At 37.5% G+C, this 14432-nt stretch overlaps 1 protein-coding gene and 1 long non-coding RNA gene across 6 annotated transcripts in view; both read left to right on the forward strand.

Moving 5' to 3' along the window:
* OXR1 (oxidation resistance 1) overlaps positions 1-14432 on the forward strand; it is a 267820-nt gene that overhangs the window by 134118 nt on the left and 119270 nt on the right. The gene's annotated exons all lie outside the window — the stretch shown is intronic.
* LOC137851393 (uncharacterized) lies at positions 9425-13700 on the forward strand. The gene is made up of 2 exons (XR_011093155.1): positions 9425-9578; positions 10699-13700. It is a non-coding gene; the product is annotated as an uncharacterized lncRNA (long non-coding RNA).

Genomic DNA, 14432 nt, shown 5'->3' on the forward strand with positions numbered 1-14432 from the left:
TTCCATGGCGTTTCTGTGTACCCTGTTGCAGTGCTGGAACACAGACAGCGTGTCCACAAACAGCAACATTCAACAGGCAGCTTATCTGTAAACAGATGCTAACATTTGTGAACATCAGTTGTAGACCCTGGGGAAGTATAAAGGAACAGACCATAGAAAGTGTCCAAGCTTATATGTTTTTTCTTAAATAACATCTTCTAAGTACTGGGCAAGGACCTACCCAGTATGGGAAAAATGAAGTAAAAAGCTTGTGGGTTGAGATAAAGACAGTTTAATAGGACAGAAAAGGAAGTGTAAAAATAGTAATAATAATAATAATAGTAGAATGTACAAAGCAAGTGATGCACAATGAAGTTGCTCACTGCCCACTAATCAATGCCCATCCCATCCCTGAGCAGTGATCCCCCCCCAGCCTGACCAGAGAATCCACATTTATTGTTCAGCATGACACCGTATGGTATGGGACATCCCTTTGTCTGCTTTGGATCAGCTGTGCTGGTTCTGTCCCCTCCCAGCTTCTTGTGCACCCCCAGCCTCCCAGCTGGCAGGGCAGCATGAGGAGCTGGAAGGTCCTTGACGTAGTATAAGCACTGCTCTGCAACACGGAAACCATCAGCATGTTGTCAACATTGTTCTCATCCTAAATCCAAAACACAGCGCCATACCAGCTGCTGGGAGGAAAATTAACTCCATCGTAGCTGAAATCAGGACAATATGCAACCTGCCTAAATCACAAAGTGTCAGTACCAGCCAGTGTTACTTCATAGTACATAATGTTCAGATTTTACTGACAGGCAAACTGAAGAAATAAGAGTTTCTCTGTATCTTCACAAACATGTAATTATACATATTCCTGAATATTGTGAAAATGAAGGATTTCATCTTGGACAGCACAGTACTTTTATCAGATGAACACGTTTGCTGTACTGGCTAAATTGTTCTGGTATTGTCTTTGGACTGTATAATGTGAGAGAAACAATAGTTGTCTTCTTAAAGCTCCCATCAACTTCATTGTCGTTTAAGTTACGGCCTATGTGACCCCTTTGATTTAAACCTGCTTCAATTTCTTTGACGTGTCAAAAATTAATTTTAATACACAAAGTCTAAGCAAACAGTTTGTAACTTTCTGAGGATGAAGGTAATGACACACCTGCAATGGGCAGGGAATCTGAAATAGGAAATACCAGATTCTAATGGTGTTTTGTGTACAGTTGGCTATTAAATAGCTTAAACAAGCACATTAGACTTGTTGCTCACCTAATACAATTACACAGGGTTTTACCTTGTTTTGACCTTGTTTGCATGTTCTCTACTAAAAGCAATCAGTGTCCAAGATCAAGCAACATGAACTAATCATTACTGTGATAAATGGATTAAGAACATGTGTTGAAAATCTAATGATCTCAGATGGCTTTGCCTCTTTCATTTAAAAATTAGTATTCTGTTCAATTAATCTCCAACCAAATTGTCAAATGACACTGTTAATGATAGTGACTAATGGAGCTTGAGTAAACTAATACCTGTTGTGTTTTGTGAAAAAACTCTTATTTTCATGTTTGTTTTCAGTAACTATAATGATTTTCAAAGTACATTATAGATATAAGACCTGAGGTCAAATCTGGATATATAAAAGAAGTTTAGTATTCATATTTAAGCATGTATTTACATACATTTTTTATGGTTTAAGATGTAAACATCAGCGTATCTTTGCCTGTTATACCTTTACTTCCCGGGTTGGCCTGATTTGTTAATGGCTGTCCATTGTATTTAATACATGCCAGCTGTGCAGCTTAATATTATGTGTAAAGAAATATGCAACCAGTTTTGCTTTACCAAGTTATGGAAAGAGTAAAATCAAAATTATTTAATTTATTTTTGTTTGTTTGTTTGTTTGTTTTTGGATTTGCACGTGAAGAAAGCACTTCTCAGGTCTCTATATAAATCTCATTCTACTTAACAGACCCACAGACACGTGGGCATTTACCTTGCACACACATGCTTTGCAGAAGAAATTGTAGCAGCTTGTGTATGCTCTCATCTCAGTGAGCTGTTATAGCCAATTGTCTGACAGATTGTGTTTCTAAATATTCAGTAGCACCAGAGTTTGCTTCTCTCTGTCTCTCTCTTTTTCTCTCTGTCTTTCTCTTTTTCTTTCTTCCTCTCCTTTTGTGTCACCTTATGCATACACAGATTTCCCTTGGACCTTTGGGAGTTGAATGTGTATTGAGGAAGGAATATCCTGGCAATTCCAAGAGACTTTCAAATTTTATCAGCACTGCTCCTACTTGATCCACAAGATACTGATTCTGCATTCCATCTTTCCCACAGACAGCATCTCAGATGCTTTCCAAACTTTTTGAGTGCACTTCTAAAAAGTGGGGAGCAAAATAGGTAAGAGAGGGGAGAACTGAGAAGAAAATGCAACAGGGAACAAGTTGTGTGCTTGGATGAAATGAAACAAAAAATGGAGAGTCAGTGAGGGGGAGAAATAACTCTTCCATATGGCAGGCTCAGCAGGCAGGAGGGCTCCTGCAGCTTCACTGCTGAACTGGTGTGAAGAAATTGAGTGGGAACTCCTAGATTAATAAGGCGAGTGTAGGAAAAACAGTCTGCATGGTGGGCTGGTTAAAGTTTTTCAGAGAACTCTAGAAACAGTACCAAAGACACTTAAAAATAAAAACCTAAAATTAGAGTTTTTAGATCCCTCTGGCACTTAAAAATTCAGGCCAATTTATTTCTGAAGTGCTTGTTGTGGAGCAACTCCCCCAAAAGAGAAGAAGTAGGTATCTGTCTGGGTCTTCACCATTCAAAAAAGTGGGCTGGAATACTTCACAATTCCATACAATTTTATGGGTAGCTGACTTCAAAGCAATAAGGCTGTATCAGCTTACTGCCATGTCCAGGCTACAAGTAGCTCTTCCTAGCTGGTGTGCAGTTAGCACGGGTGCAGCATCACAGCTGTGTTGCTTGCAGGACCGTACTGCAGGTCTCTTCATGGCCTGATGCCTAAAATATATGTTCAGCAGCTTGTTAAGGAGACTTAAGTACCTAATACTGTTGCACTGTAAAGACACACGCTTGAGGTGTATTACCTGATTCCCATTTAGTCATGAATACTGTGGTGTGTAGTGCTTACATGCCTCTAGAGGATGCTGCCTGTCTACCTAGTAACCCTGGTCTTGTAATGAAAAAGGCCTCCTTTTATTCTGTTAGCTATTACAATAAACCCACAATAGGGTAGATCAATTATTTAGCATTATAATGGTTGCATAAAGATTTTTTCCTGACACCAGGATTTGGGTGAAAGAAATCACAAAGCAAAACAGTAGTTCAAAGTAGAAAATGTTGTTAGAGTACATGGCTGGGGGGGAGGAAAAATAATGCAGCAATTTTTATTAGAACATTACAATTTCTTATAAAAGCTTTAATGCAAATGTTAATATGAAGACTTCTACTAGCACACCTTGTTTCAAGTAGAAGATAACTATCAACTATCTCAGGAGACATCTTGTGTTGGCATAGCCTCTATCTCCTATGGAAGGTATTGCTATTACAACTGCACACAGTGGTTCAGACAGAATGCATACACCTGTGTATGCACATGATATACAGAATGCTGACACTTGGGAAATATTAATTTCCAAGGTTCTCTTTGCTCCAGTTGTTCATTTGTTTTAAATTTATTACAAGTTCTACTTGAAAAAAAAATAGGAACGAAGTCTTTTCTTTGTAAACCTCTCTTGCAAATGAGATTGCCAGGAATCTTAATAAAGAATGTTTTTATGCTAGTTTGACATTACAATACTAGTACTCTCCTCTGCTGTAGGTATCTGTATTTATTTCTTGAATATAGACATTGCCTATTCAGAGCAGTAGAAGAATGCTGATATAAAATCAGTGTGGAAGAGAAATGAAGTGTTTGGGATGAGCAGCTCTGAATAAATACATGTTAATTGACTAAGTCTCCAAGACAAATCAATACTAACTAATGCCAAAGTGCTAAATAGTAAAAGGCAAGAATTTCTTGTGAGTTCCCACTCTTCTGTGTGAGGGACAATGTTACAGTGGGCAGTCACTTCAAGTTTAGTTGGGATTAGTTTAGTCGCTACAACTAATTTAGTACTTCAAAATGTATTATTGTTAAAAGAAGATGAATCTTCCAAATAATGTAATGGCCTATAAATGTAAGTAATGACTTGTCACAAGGGTTGTTATTAATGCACAAAACAATATAATTGAGATTTTATACAGTGATATGAGACTCTAAAACAAAACTTTATTCAAGTGAAAAGTAAGTTATAGTTCTTCCTGTTTTGAAAAGAAAAAAACTGGAACTGATCAACTACTATTGAGTGAATGTACCTATATATCTTACCCTTTTGATATGTGTTTTGGGTTGAGTCCAATTAGGTCATAAATTCTTGTCATGATTTGGAAGCATAAATAAATAGCATATTCGTTACATGTGCAGTAGATACATTTTCTTTGTGCTTTCACATACATTCTAAGCTTCTTCCATAAATTTTGTATTTGTTTTAAAATACGTCAAGGAAAACAGATAGTGTGATGAAGTGTAAATTTAGTAATAAATACTATAAACATGGATGAATTCACACAATCTGTTGATATAAGATTCTTTGTTATGCAGTACATATTAGTACCTAATATGCCTGGACTGGTGGTGATTTCTTATGTCATTTCGTATGGTGGAGCTTCATCACCCATGAATGAGCCTAGCAATGGTGGAGAGCCTTAGACCAGAGACATCAAGCTGAATCTGCTATTGGGTTCAGAACTGGAGGAGAAAATTACTGCACCTGAAAATACGTATTTCCTTTTAACCCAGCTGAGAGTCATATGGGGCTTATCTCATGAGACTAATTGCTATTGCAGTTGCTACATAAAAACTTAGGTGTCTTCCTCTTGCCTTTGTCCTCAAAATTAAATACAAACCTTCTTTGGAGGTCAGACATTGTGTTTGTTTCTTTTTTTTTAGTGCTCAAATTCCTTTCTGCTCTTAGAGATCTTACTCAGGACTCTCTAGAAATACCTTATTGCCCAGAGAAACTGTGGATGCCCCATCCCTTAAAGTGTTCATGGCCAGGCTGGATGGGACTTTGAGCAAGCTGGTTTGGTGGGAGGTGTCCCTGCCTATGGCAGGGGCGTTGGAACTGTGTGGTCTTTAAGGTCCCTTCCAACCTAAACCATTCTATGATTATAACTTTTATGGGACTTATTCTGATAATAATTCATGTGTTTACTGTACAGAGGTTCTCCTGCAAAGAATACTCCACGATCTTTCCAAACATATAATTGAAGGTATCTTCCTATTGTTTAGAAGTTGAATATATTTGCCTGTTCTCCTCTGCAGAACAAAATGTGGTTCATTTCTGTAGCAGCCTTCAAATGTCTGATTTTTCCTCTTTTTCACACAATCACCTTTCTTCTTTGGTGCTAATTCTAGCAAAGCTTGGCACGTAGGTAGGTATATTAGAGTTTGTTAGATGAGTGGAGGAGTTTGGTGCCGTAGATGCTGTAAATTTGATCTGTGTCCGCTTGCTTTCAGAGGAAGACAGATGGGAGATGAAGCTGCCAACTCTCTCTCACAGGATCCAGATGCAGTTCACACACATTTGCAGAGTCTGACACTGTCCCATTCAATGTACTTGCAAATTCCTTGTTGAATACTTGCTGCTTTTTGAGGAATATCATTCTGACTGCTTCCTTTCAAATACAATCTGAGAAACTTTTAGGAGAGGAGTCCATTTTCCAAGCACTTTGTTACCTGTTTGTGAGTGATAAGGAAAAGGAAATAATTTGTGCAATGTGTGGCTAATAAGGGAAGTGGCTTTCATAGCAACAGTAACTATGCAAAGTTCTTATTCATTCACCTTTCATGAAAAATTGTGTTAGTGATTCAGATCACATAGCTACTCTGGATAAGCAAGCAAGCATTTGTTCACATCTTTGTTTTTCTTTTTTTCTTTTCTTTCTTTTTTTTAATGATTTAAAACTTGGAGCAATTTAAAGCCAGTTTTTAATGCTGTGTCCTTCTTTTGTCCTTTATATAGTCATGTATCTTTCGAATATAAATGAGTTCTGAGCTATAGAGACAGCATCCACCAGAAGAGTGATGTTTTCATCTCAGCACGTCCTGTTTCTTAGCATCCTGGTTTTGTTTTTAATCACATAGGTTGCTATCATATTATCTGCTAAGTCATTTTGTGCAAGATGTATTTCAGGATTTCATAATTTCCCTGCTTTACATCAGGACAAAGCTGATATCTTTTATTGTTCAATAGGCAACCTATTCAACTTACAAGGTCAGCCAATAGTACATCCTCTTGGGACACTAAAAGTTGAATCTGAGGGAGAGAACTATACAGAAAGACTGATCTGACATGTAAGCTCTGGGCTAATACAGGGTGAATCACCTTCGGTCTCTCATTGGAAGTCTTCTGTATAAGGGAAAAATAACTGAAGAAAGGACTTGATTTCTTATACCTGAAATGTGCCTGGAGCACTGGTCTTTTGAGTATTGTGAAACAGTGGAATCTTCCTTCTAGCAGCAAAAGAACGAACAAAGAAAATGAACGAATGAAAAGAAATGTGGGCTCATTGCAGAAGTAGCTGGGTGATTTTGTGGTAGTAGATGCAGATAAGACTGAGGTTTTTGAGCCTGGAGAGAGGGTTCAGAGAGGACAGTAATTACTGGCAGTGGGAGAGGACTGAGTCAGAGATCACTTGAAGAAAATCTTGATCCATAGAAATTCATGGACACGATGGGATACATGCAAAGGATGCTGAAGAAGCTGGCTGAGGTTGCTGTGAGGCTGCTCTCTATCATCTTTGCAATGTCATAGATTTCATGGGAGGTCTTTGATGATGGCAGAAAGTCAAATGCTACATCTTTTGAAAGATGGCAATAAGCATTATCCAGGGAACTGTAGGCTGTTCAGACTCACTTCTAGTTTCTAGTAAAATCATTGGGCAGGTCCTCTTTGAAGTTATTTCTGAACACATGAAGGAGAAGCCCACATGGAATAGCCAGTATGCATTTACTATGGATAAATCATGCTTGTTGAACCTTATTGCCCTCTGGGATGAAATAGTGAAATCTGTGGATGGTGGGAGACATCACAGAGGGTACCTACCATTACTTTAGCAAATACCACATTTTGTCAGAGTCATCATCTATGGGGTATTGTAGTCAAGGTGGTTGGACCACCCGATAGTAATATAAAATTGTCATTTTATAAATAAAAGCAACAAAAAAAAAATGTAATGAAAGGTAGCATTAATTTCTAATTTGTGTGCAAAAATAAAATTATATCTTTCAAGAAAGTTATTGGTAATGGCTTTTATTTGTGTTTTCATATAAACAAACTTTGAAATTCCAATAAGTGAATTTACCTACACAGACTGAGGACTGTCCCTAGCTTCTGGCTTTCATCAGCAGAGAGTGTTCTCTTTAATCAATTATAAGAGCCCAATATTTGCAGTCTTCAGCAAAGACTGCTAGGCTAAATTGATTTCCAGATATTTTATCTGGTAAACATTGCTATGAGAAGAAGAAATATTACCGTATCAAAGCATCTATTTTGATTATTAATATTTTATTCATTCTGAAGTAAAATGTGAGGTTCACAGACAGCTTGGTAATTCTATCTAGCTAAAAAATGCACTAAAACAGGTTATAAAAATATGTTTTTAATTAAAAGGGAAACAAATTAAAGTAGCTGAACTCATTATCTGTTCTTCAGATTGCCCACTCTAAATAAATAGAAATAAATGGAACGTTTCAAATTTCTTGTCTTAAAATATCATAGAAGATCAGCTAGTGCAAGAGGAGTATGGAATTTCTGTTTTAGGGATCATTTCTGTTTTCCTTGTCAGTATTATTAAAGCTATGATTTCTGGGTAATAACCAGAAGCTCAAGATTACTGATAATGCCAAATAACTTGGCAAGTTTTTTTTTATTTGTTGCCTTAAACTTTCTCTACATCCATAAAAAAGCCTGGAGGAGTGAAGAAAATAAATAAATAAATAAATCTGGTGTGGACCAAAGCACAAATACAGAAATATTGCAGTTTATCATTGCAGAATTGGAATTGACTTCCCTTACCTCTGAAGTTACCACTGAGATGGCAAAGCTGTCTCCCTTCCTTACAAGCAGGTTGTTTCCCTGTGAGTCTCGCAGTGATCTAATCCCAGCCATACTGGGATTATACTGGGACAGGCGCTACCAATGGATTAATATCTCTGGGTCCTGAACATAAGGGATCCCAGATATCTCCATGCACATACTGGCCTTGAGACCAGCTGTTTGAAAAGCTTTTTCCTCTTCTGTTATTTCTTTTTTCCTTCCTTTTTTTTTTTTTTTTTTTTTAAAACTAATTTTTGCTCTTTCTTGGCTTCAGGCTTTCTCGTTAGACTACTAGATAAATCAGAATGAGACACAGTTTTCAGGAGACAGAGCTGCTGGGTTAAGTTTGTCTCCAGGGCAGCTTGCTATGAAGTTCCTTCTGGATTTTAAGAAACTGGCTTGTTGTTATGCTCTTCCCACCCCCAGAATCCTATGGGAACTGAGTGTTGTTGCCAAAACTTGATTTTTGTGTTGGACTATGAAGAACAGTTGGATTTTATCATGAAGTTATTGTACTGATGAGTGTTCCTCAATTACAGAGCATTAGTATGCACATAGGAGTATGTAAAGACGTTACAAGCATAAAACATTCAACAATGAAAGAAGTCTTTTTATAAATTTAGATACTAATTGGCCAGATATGTTCATGAAAACTAAACAGTGGCAGCAACCCCACTATATTTCCAGTGAATCTCGATAATTAATATGCTTGAGAGATTCTCTTATTCTTTTAATTTGCAGAAGATAGAATTACTGTCTCTTTCCTCTGGCAGAGGAAATATGGCAAGCATGATTTGTTCAAAGAGTTGTTGATTTGCAGTTTCTCAGCCACCTTAGCTGAACATTTTGCTTAAAAACATGTGACCACTTGGGTATGTAATTAGATGCTTTTGTTATCTACCTACAGTTTAAATTATATTGTTCCCTTTTCATTTATGTGAAAGACAGTGCTGAGATTGGTTGTTCGGTAGTTTGCCAAGATACTAATATTTATTCTCTGAATAAGTCTGAGAGAAAACAGGGCCTGTGTATAGTCATTTCTGAAAACATACAATTTAAATGTACTTAGAGAAACAAAATTTGATGGAAAGTCTTAAACTTATTCTACAAATCAAACTTTTTTTTTTTTTTTTTAATTACTGTTATTATTTGACAAGAGGAAAGTTTTGTTTTAGTAAAACTCAAGGCACAGATTGGCATAGGTCAAGACTTTCAAACCCAGCTGCTGTAGTTAACCATGTTAACCATGTGGTATTGACCACAGCTGGAATCTCAGAGAGAAACCAGGGTCACGGTGAATCCTGAGAAAATACTGAATACTTAGGGCACTGCCAGCCCTGAGCTGACAGAAAGCGATCTGATGGTGTGGCTCAAACTCAGCTCTCGTGGAAGGATGTGAATCCCACTGGGGTCACATCTACACAATCTATGGTGAGTCTGATCTGGTATTTTTATGTGAGGGAGAACAGACTTCTTATGGTGTCTGGCGTTGATCTAAACCTATACTGATTAGTTGTGTGTTTTCTTCTTGATACTTACTATGTGCATTCCGGACTTGTCAGACAGAAGAGGATATAGTAGCAGTTGTAAAAGACAAACCTTATTTCTTGTGAGCAAAGATTTTATTGTCTGCTTGAAAACAAACCAAGCCAGGTGACACAAGGAGTTTGGCCTTTTTTTTTTTTTTTTTTTTTTTAACATATTTCATTTTTCTTGAAGGGTTACAGATAAGATTGCAACTCATCACAACTAAAAAGTATGAGAATTGAGAAGGTTGATATGAGAAGACCTAACACTAACACCCGATTGCTGTCTCATGCAAGAGAATGTTTTCCCATGGCAAGGTCACTCTGAGAAACTGTCTTTTTAAATGAGAATGCATCCAGTGGAACAGCACATTCTTAAGAATAACATTTCTTTATTACACTTGATTGTAACTAACCTGCCAGAAAAAAAACTTTTTCCAAAAAGCTCCACTGATAAAGGTGGTTTGGGTTCAGTTCAGTGCCTTGGAATTCATTGAACAGGATTCCTGCATTTGATGGTCTTTTAGAAGTCCCATTTCCTTCCCAATTTCACTGCTATAAATACCATCAGATTGATTTTCTTACTTCATTTGCAGAGACAAAAATGCATAACTTCATTTTCTTTTGGATAGGTTGCCAATTTCTTCCTTGGAGCATTTTTTCCCTACACTGACAAGAAAAACATACTGCAAATAAGATCTTTTGTAATGATTTAATTTTTGTATTCTTCTGTAAGGGTTTCCTAAATGACAATTAGTGGGAACTTGCAAATGGGATTTTTAATTTATTTTTATTTTAAATGTGAATAGTGAGTCTGCCTTAAGTTAAGAAGGAACAAGAATTCTCTCTGAGAACTTGTATCTAAATTACATAGAAAAAAAACACATTTTATGTGTTTGAAATCATATGGCTGAGGGATCTGTAATTCATCTGCAAGTTTGTTTTTAATTTCACTTCAACTTGTTTGAAGGCTGAAGCAAAAAACATTCAAGCTACACGGGACTGAATTACTTATTTATTTTCAGACACAACATATCTGTTGTTGTGGATTCTCCATGAATTAAGAGCCAGATATTCTGCTGAAGGATGTTCTACTTCAATCAGAGGCCACAAGCGTTGTTGACTCAAATGACTAGGAGAAAATGAAACCCTGCTGTCACTCAGCCAAGACAATGGTGAACATGCCTCACTGCTACTACCAAGGTCTCCTTGGGTATTGGGAGAGATTTCTGATTGCAGAGGGGAAGATGTTGGGTGGGAGACAGTGCAGATATGAAGTCAGCAAGACACCAATATAAAAAGTAAAAAGTAAAGAAGTAGGGGTGCAAGCAATTGGGAAAGGTGCCAAGAGAGTGAGAAGGAGAGAACTTACAACAAAGTTCACTAGGGAAGAGCTTCAATAATGGCACAGTATATCAAAAAGCCCTGTCTCATGCAATAGTCCCGTGTTCTGTTAATAAAATCAGCTAGTGCATTTCTGATTCTTGTCCTGTTGAAGATGTTGTTCTCAATTGCATTTTTGTATTAAGCTATTTTTAACTTTAAAGAGCTGGAAGAGAATTTCTAGCTCATTTACTTTATGTAAATATGCTGATGAGAAATGCTCTTCTTCAACTGTATACTTGTGAAGTTCTCTTAGCATGTTTTAGGTACCCACATCCTCTCTAGTAGACTTGATATTTGCCCTTTTTCTACTGCAGGATGACTTATGTATGAAAATGAGGTAAATATAAAGAGTAAAAATACTAAATATAATTTGACTTTGAGTTGCTAGAGATTTCAGTCAGATCATGATTTCATAACCAGTGCACATAGTATATGAATGCAAAACTATATGTAGTGGTATCTAACCTCATACACTAAAGAGATGTTGGTTAACAGCACAAATGATTTGTCAATTTTGAATGTCTGAAAGCTAGCTGTAAATTAATATAGTGCCTCCATGCACTGGAAAATAATAGGTGCACAATGAGGCTAGGGTCTCATTGAATCTGGACTTGAACACCTCCAGGGACAGGGCACCCACAGTCTGTCTGGGCAATCTGTTCCAGTGCCTCTGAGTGAAGAATTTCCTCATAAACTGTAATCAAAATCTCCCCCCTTTTAGTTAAAAATCATTCCCCCTTGTCCTATTACTATCTGCCCAAGTAAAAAGTTGTTCTCTATCTTTTTTTATAAGCCACCCTTTAAGTGTTGAAAAACTGCAATGAGATGTGCCCAGAGCCTTCTCTTTTTGAGGTTAAACATCCCCAGCTCTCTCACCCTTTCTTCATAGGAGAGGTGCTCCAGCCCTTCAATGATCACAGTCTTCACCTGAACCCTTAAAACCACCTGTGGAAATACTGCAGCTTTCTTCTGATACTTACCCCATTAAAACCTCCTAGGCCTTCAGTTGCCTTATTAGTTGGTTGCTTAAGGCAGAAGAATCAGAAACATGGAATGTGAGTGCAAATTGCTATTATTTATACCAACACCAGCCCTGAGGTGAAATGTAGGTATTTCTTCTTCCCCAAACATCAAGGCAGCAACACGTCTGTTTGTGGAAGACTGCTGTGTTTTAAAGTCCAAAGAAAAAGCCAGTGTCCAGGTCAGTTGGCTTCCTCCATCGTCAGCCTTCTCGTGGAGAGCCCATGTAGCCCCAGGGCGACAGCAGCACGATGTGGCTGCTGTGGAGCTGCCTGCTGAACACAAAATTTACACTGTGTAACAGTGCCACCAGGTGATAGCATGGATATAGGATTTACTGACAGCATAATTCTGCTAAGCAACTATTTGCAGACTGACTATACTGTAAAGAATAAAGCATAAATAAAATGCATAAAGCATAAACATAAAGAATTTCTTCACTAAGCAGGTGTATATAGATCTTTGGACAAAATTAGCTTATATTTGCTATAAGATCCATGGTAGAGGGAGTGCATATGTATGGGGATTTTATCGTTTTTTATTTGTTTGGTTTTGTTTTGGTGGGGGCGAGAATATTTTGATTTGCTTTGGACAATTTTTGCAATTTTTGTAGGTTTTGGGGAAGCACCTTAAGGTTATGGCAGAAGGAGCAATCTCTGAGCTTGTTTACCTCTTGTATATTATAAATGAAAAAATAATCAGGACAGTATTCCGATGAATATTGGTGTAATGTTATTTATGTGAACCCCCAAGGCATATGGTATAAATATATTAATTGTTACTGATGCCAGTTTGAATCCAGCTTATTTAGGATTAAGTAATGTTATTCGGAAGCACTTTAAATTTATATGTGAAATCGGCGATGATCCTGCTGGAGAGAATTCTATAAAAAAGCTTCTCAGAATGTGATCCCATCCTAGTGGAAAAAGCCATATTAATAAAAGAAGATATTTGCATCTCTGAGGAGTTCTGCTAACATTCAAGACATATTAGTATAATGGGAAAGTTGCTGTCATGCAGCCTACTGTCATAAACAGAAAATTAAATAAACAGGAGTCCCTAACAAGACAGAATATTCAGGAAACACTGATAAAGGTAATACAGAATGATTAACAATTTAAAGCCTTTTCCTCTTTCACTATATTCATGTTTGTTGATTAAAAACTGGGTCTTCCATTAAAGTGTAATTGGAATTCATTGCTTGAAGCCGCCTGCCCCAGATGCATGTCCTAGTCAAGGAAATGCTGTGAGCTGCTGAGTTGCAACCAATGTGTTTTCCATTTAATGCTTGTACTCCCTCTGCCAGAGCTTGTGCTCTGCTAGGGTGTAAGGGTGTAAAGAAGCAGAGTAAAACTGCTCCCACTCTTTGTAGTTACTTTTCCTGTTCAAGAGAGGGAGGGAAGAAGAAATTTTATTTTATTTTTTGACTACCTTTAAATTCACAGTAAAGAACTGATGTAAGATTTCACTTAGTTTAATCTTCTATAAACTGTATAATTCCTGCTGTATACGAGGCTCCTTACTTGTCATTGTATTTCCTGTGAATTTTGGAGCAGATCTTTCTTCAGCTGAAAACTCGATTGTTTAAGGATTGTATTCACGATAAATTTTGAGAAATCTTCCTTGTCTCAGTAAACACAACTTTAATGACATTAAACTAAAAGAGGGGAGATTTAGACTAGAGGTTAGGAGGAAAATTTTCACTCAGAGGCACTGGCACAGGTTGCCCAGAGAAGCTGTGGATGCCTCATCCCTGGATGTGCTCAAGGCGAGGCTGGATGGGGCTTTGGGCAACCTGACCTGGTGGGAGGTGTCCCTGCACCGTGGCAGGGGGGCTGGAGTGAGATAGTCTCCGAGGTACTTTCCAACACAAGCCATTCTGTGAACTTAATAGAAGCATAATTTGTGAACTGTGACTTAGTCAAAGCCATTTTGGTCTGCTGAGGCTATAACAGAGCAAGCAGTTGTAATCCCACTGCTGCCCGCAGCGCACCGTCAGGTTCAGCCTCAGAACTGTTCAATATTGAACATCTCTTCTCAGTACGATTTAAAATTTTGTTTCAGATGATTTTGCTTCACTGATACAAGCAGGATCAAGCAATTTGCCATCATGTTTCCTATCAGAACGCAACCTAAATGGCCATTCAGATCAGTAACTCCATTTCTTTAGAAACCAAGTGCCTGTCTTCCAGTTCAGTAACACTCTAAGTTTTATGTGAAATACACACAAATTCCTGTTAAAGTAAACTGAACTACTCACCTGAAACTCATATTTGGGCACAGTGGCCTGGGTTAAAGTAAATAGGTAGCTTTCTTCTGTTGTTTGAATGCTGATCCCCTTCATTTTCATAAT

Source organism: Anas acuta, chromosome 2, assembly GCF_963932015.1.
Source record: "Anas acuta chromosome 2, bAnaAcu1.1, whole genome shotgun sequence".
Lineage (NCBI taxonomy): Eukaryota > Metazoa > Chordata > Aves > Anseriformes > Anatidae > Anas > Anas acuta.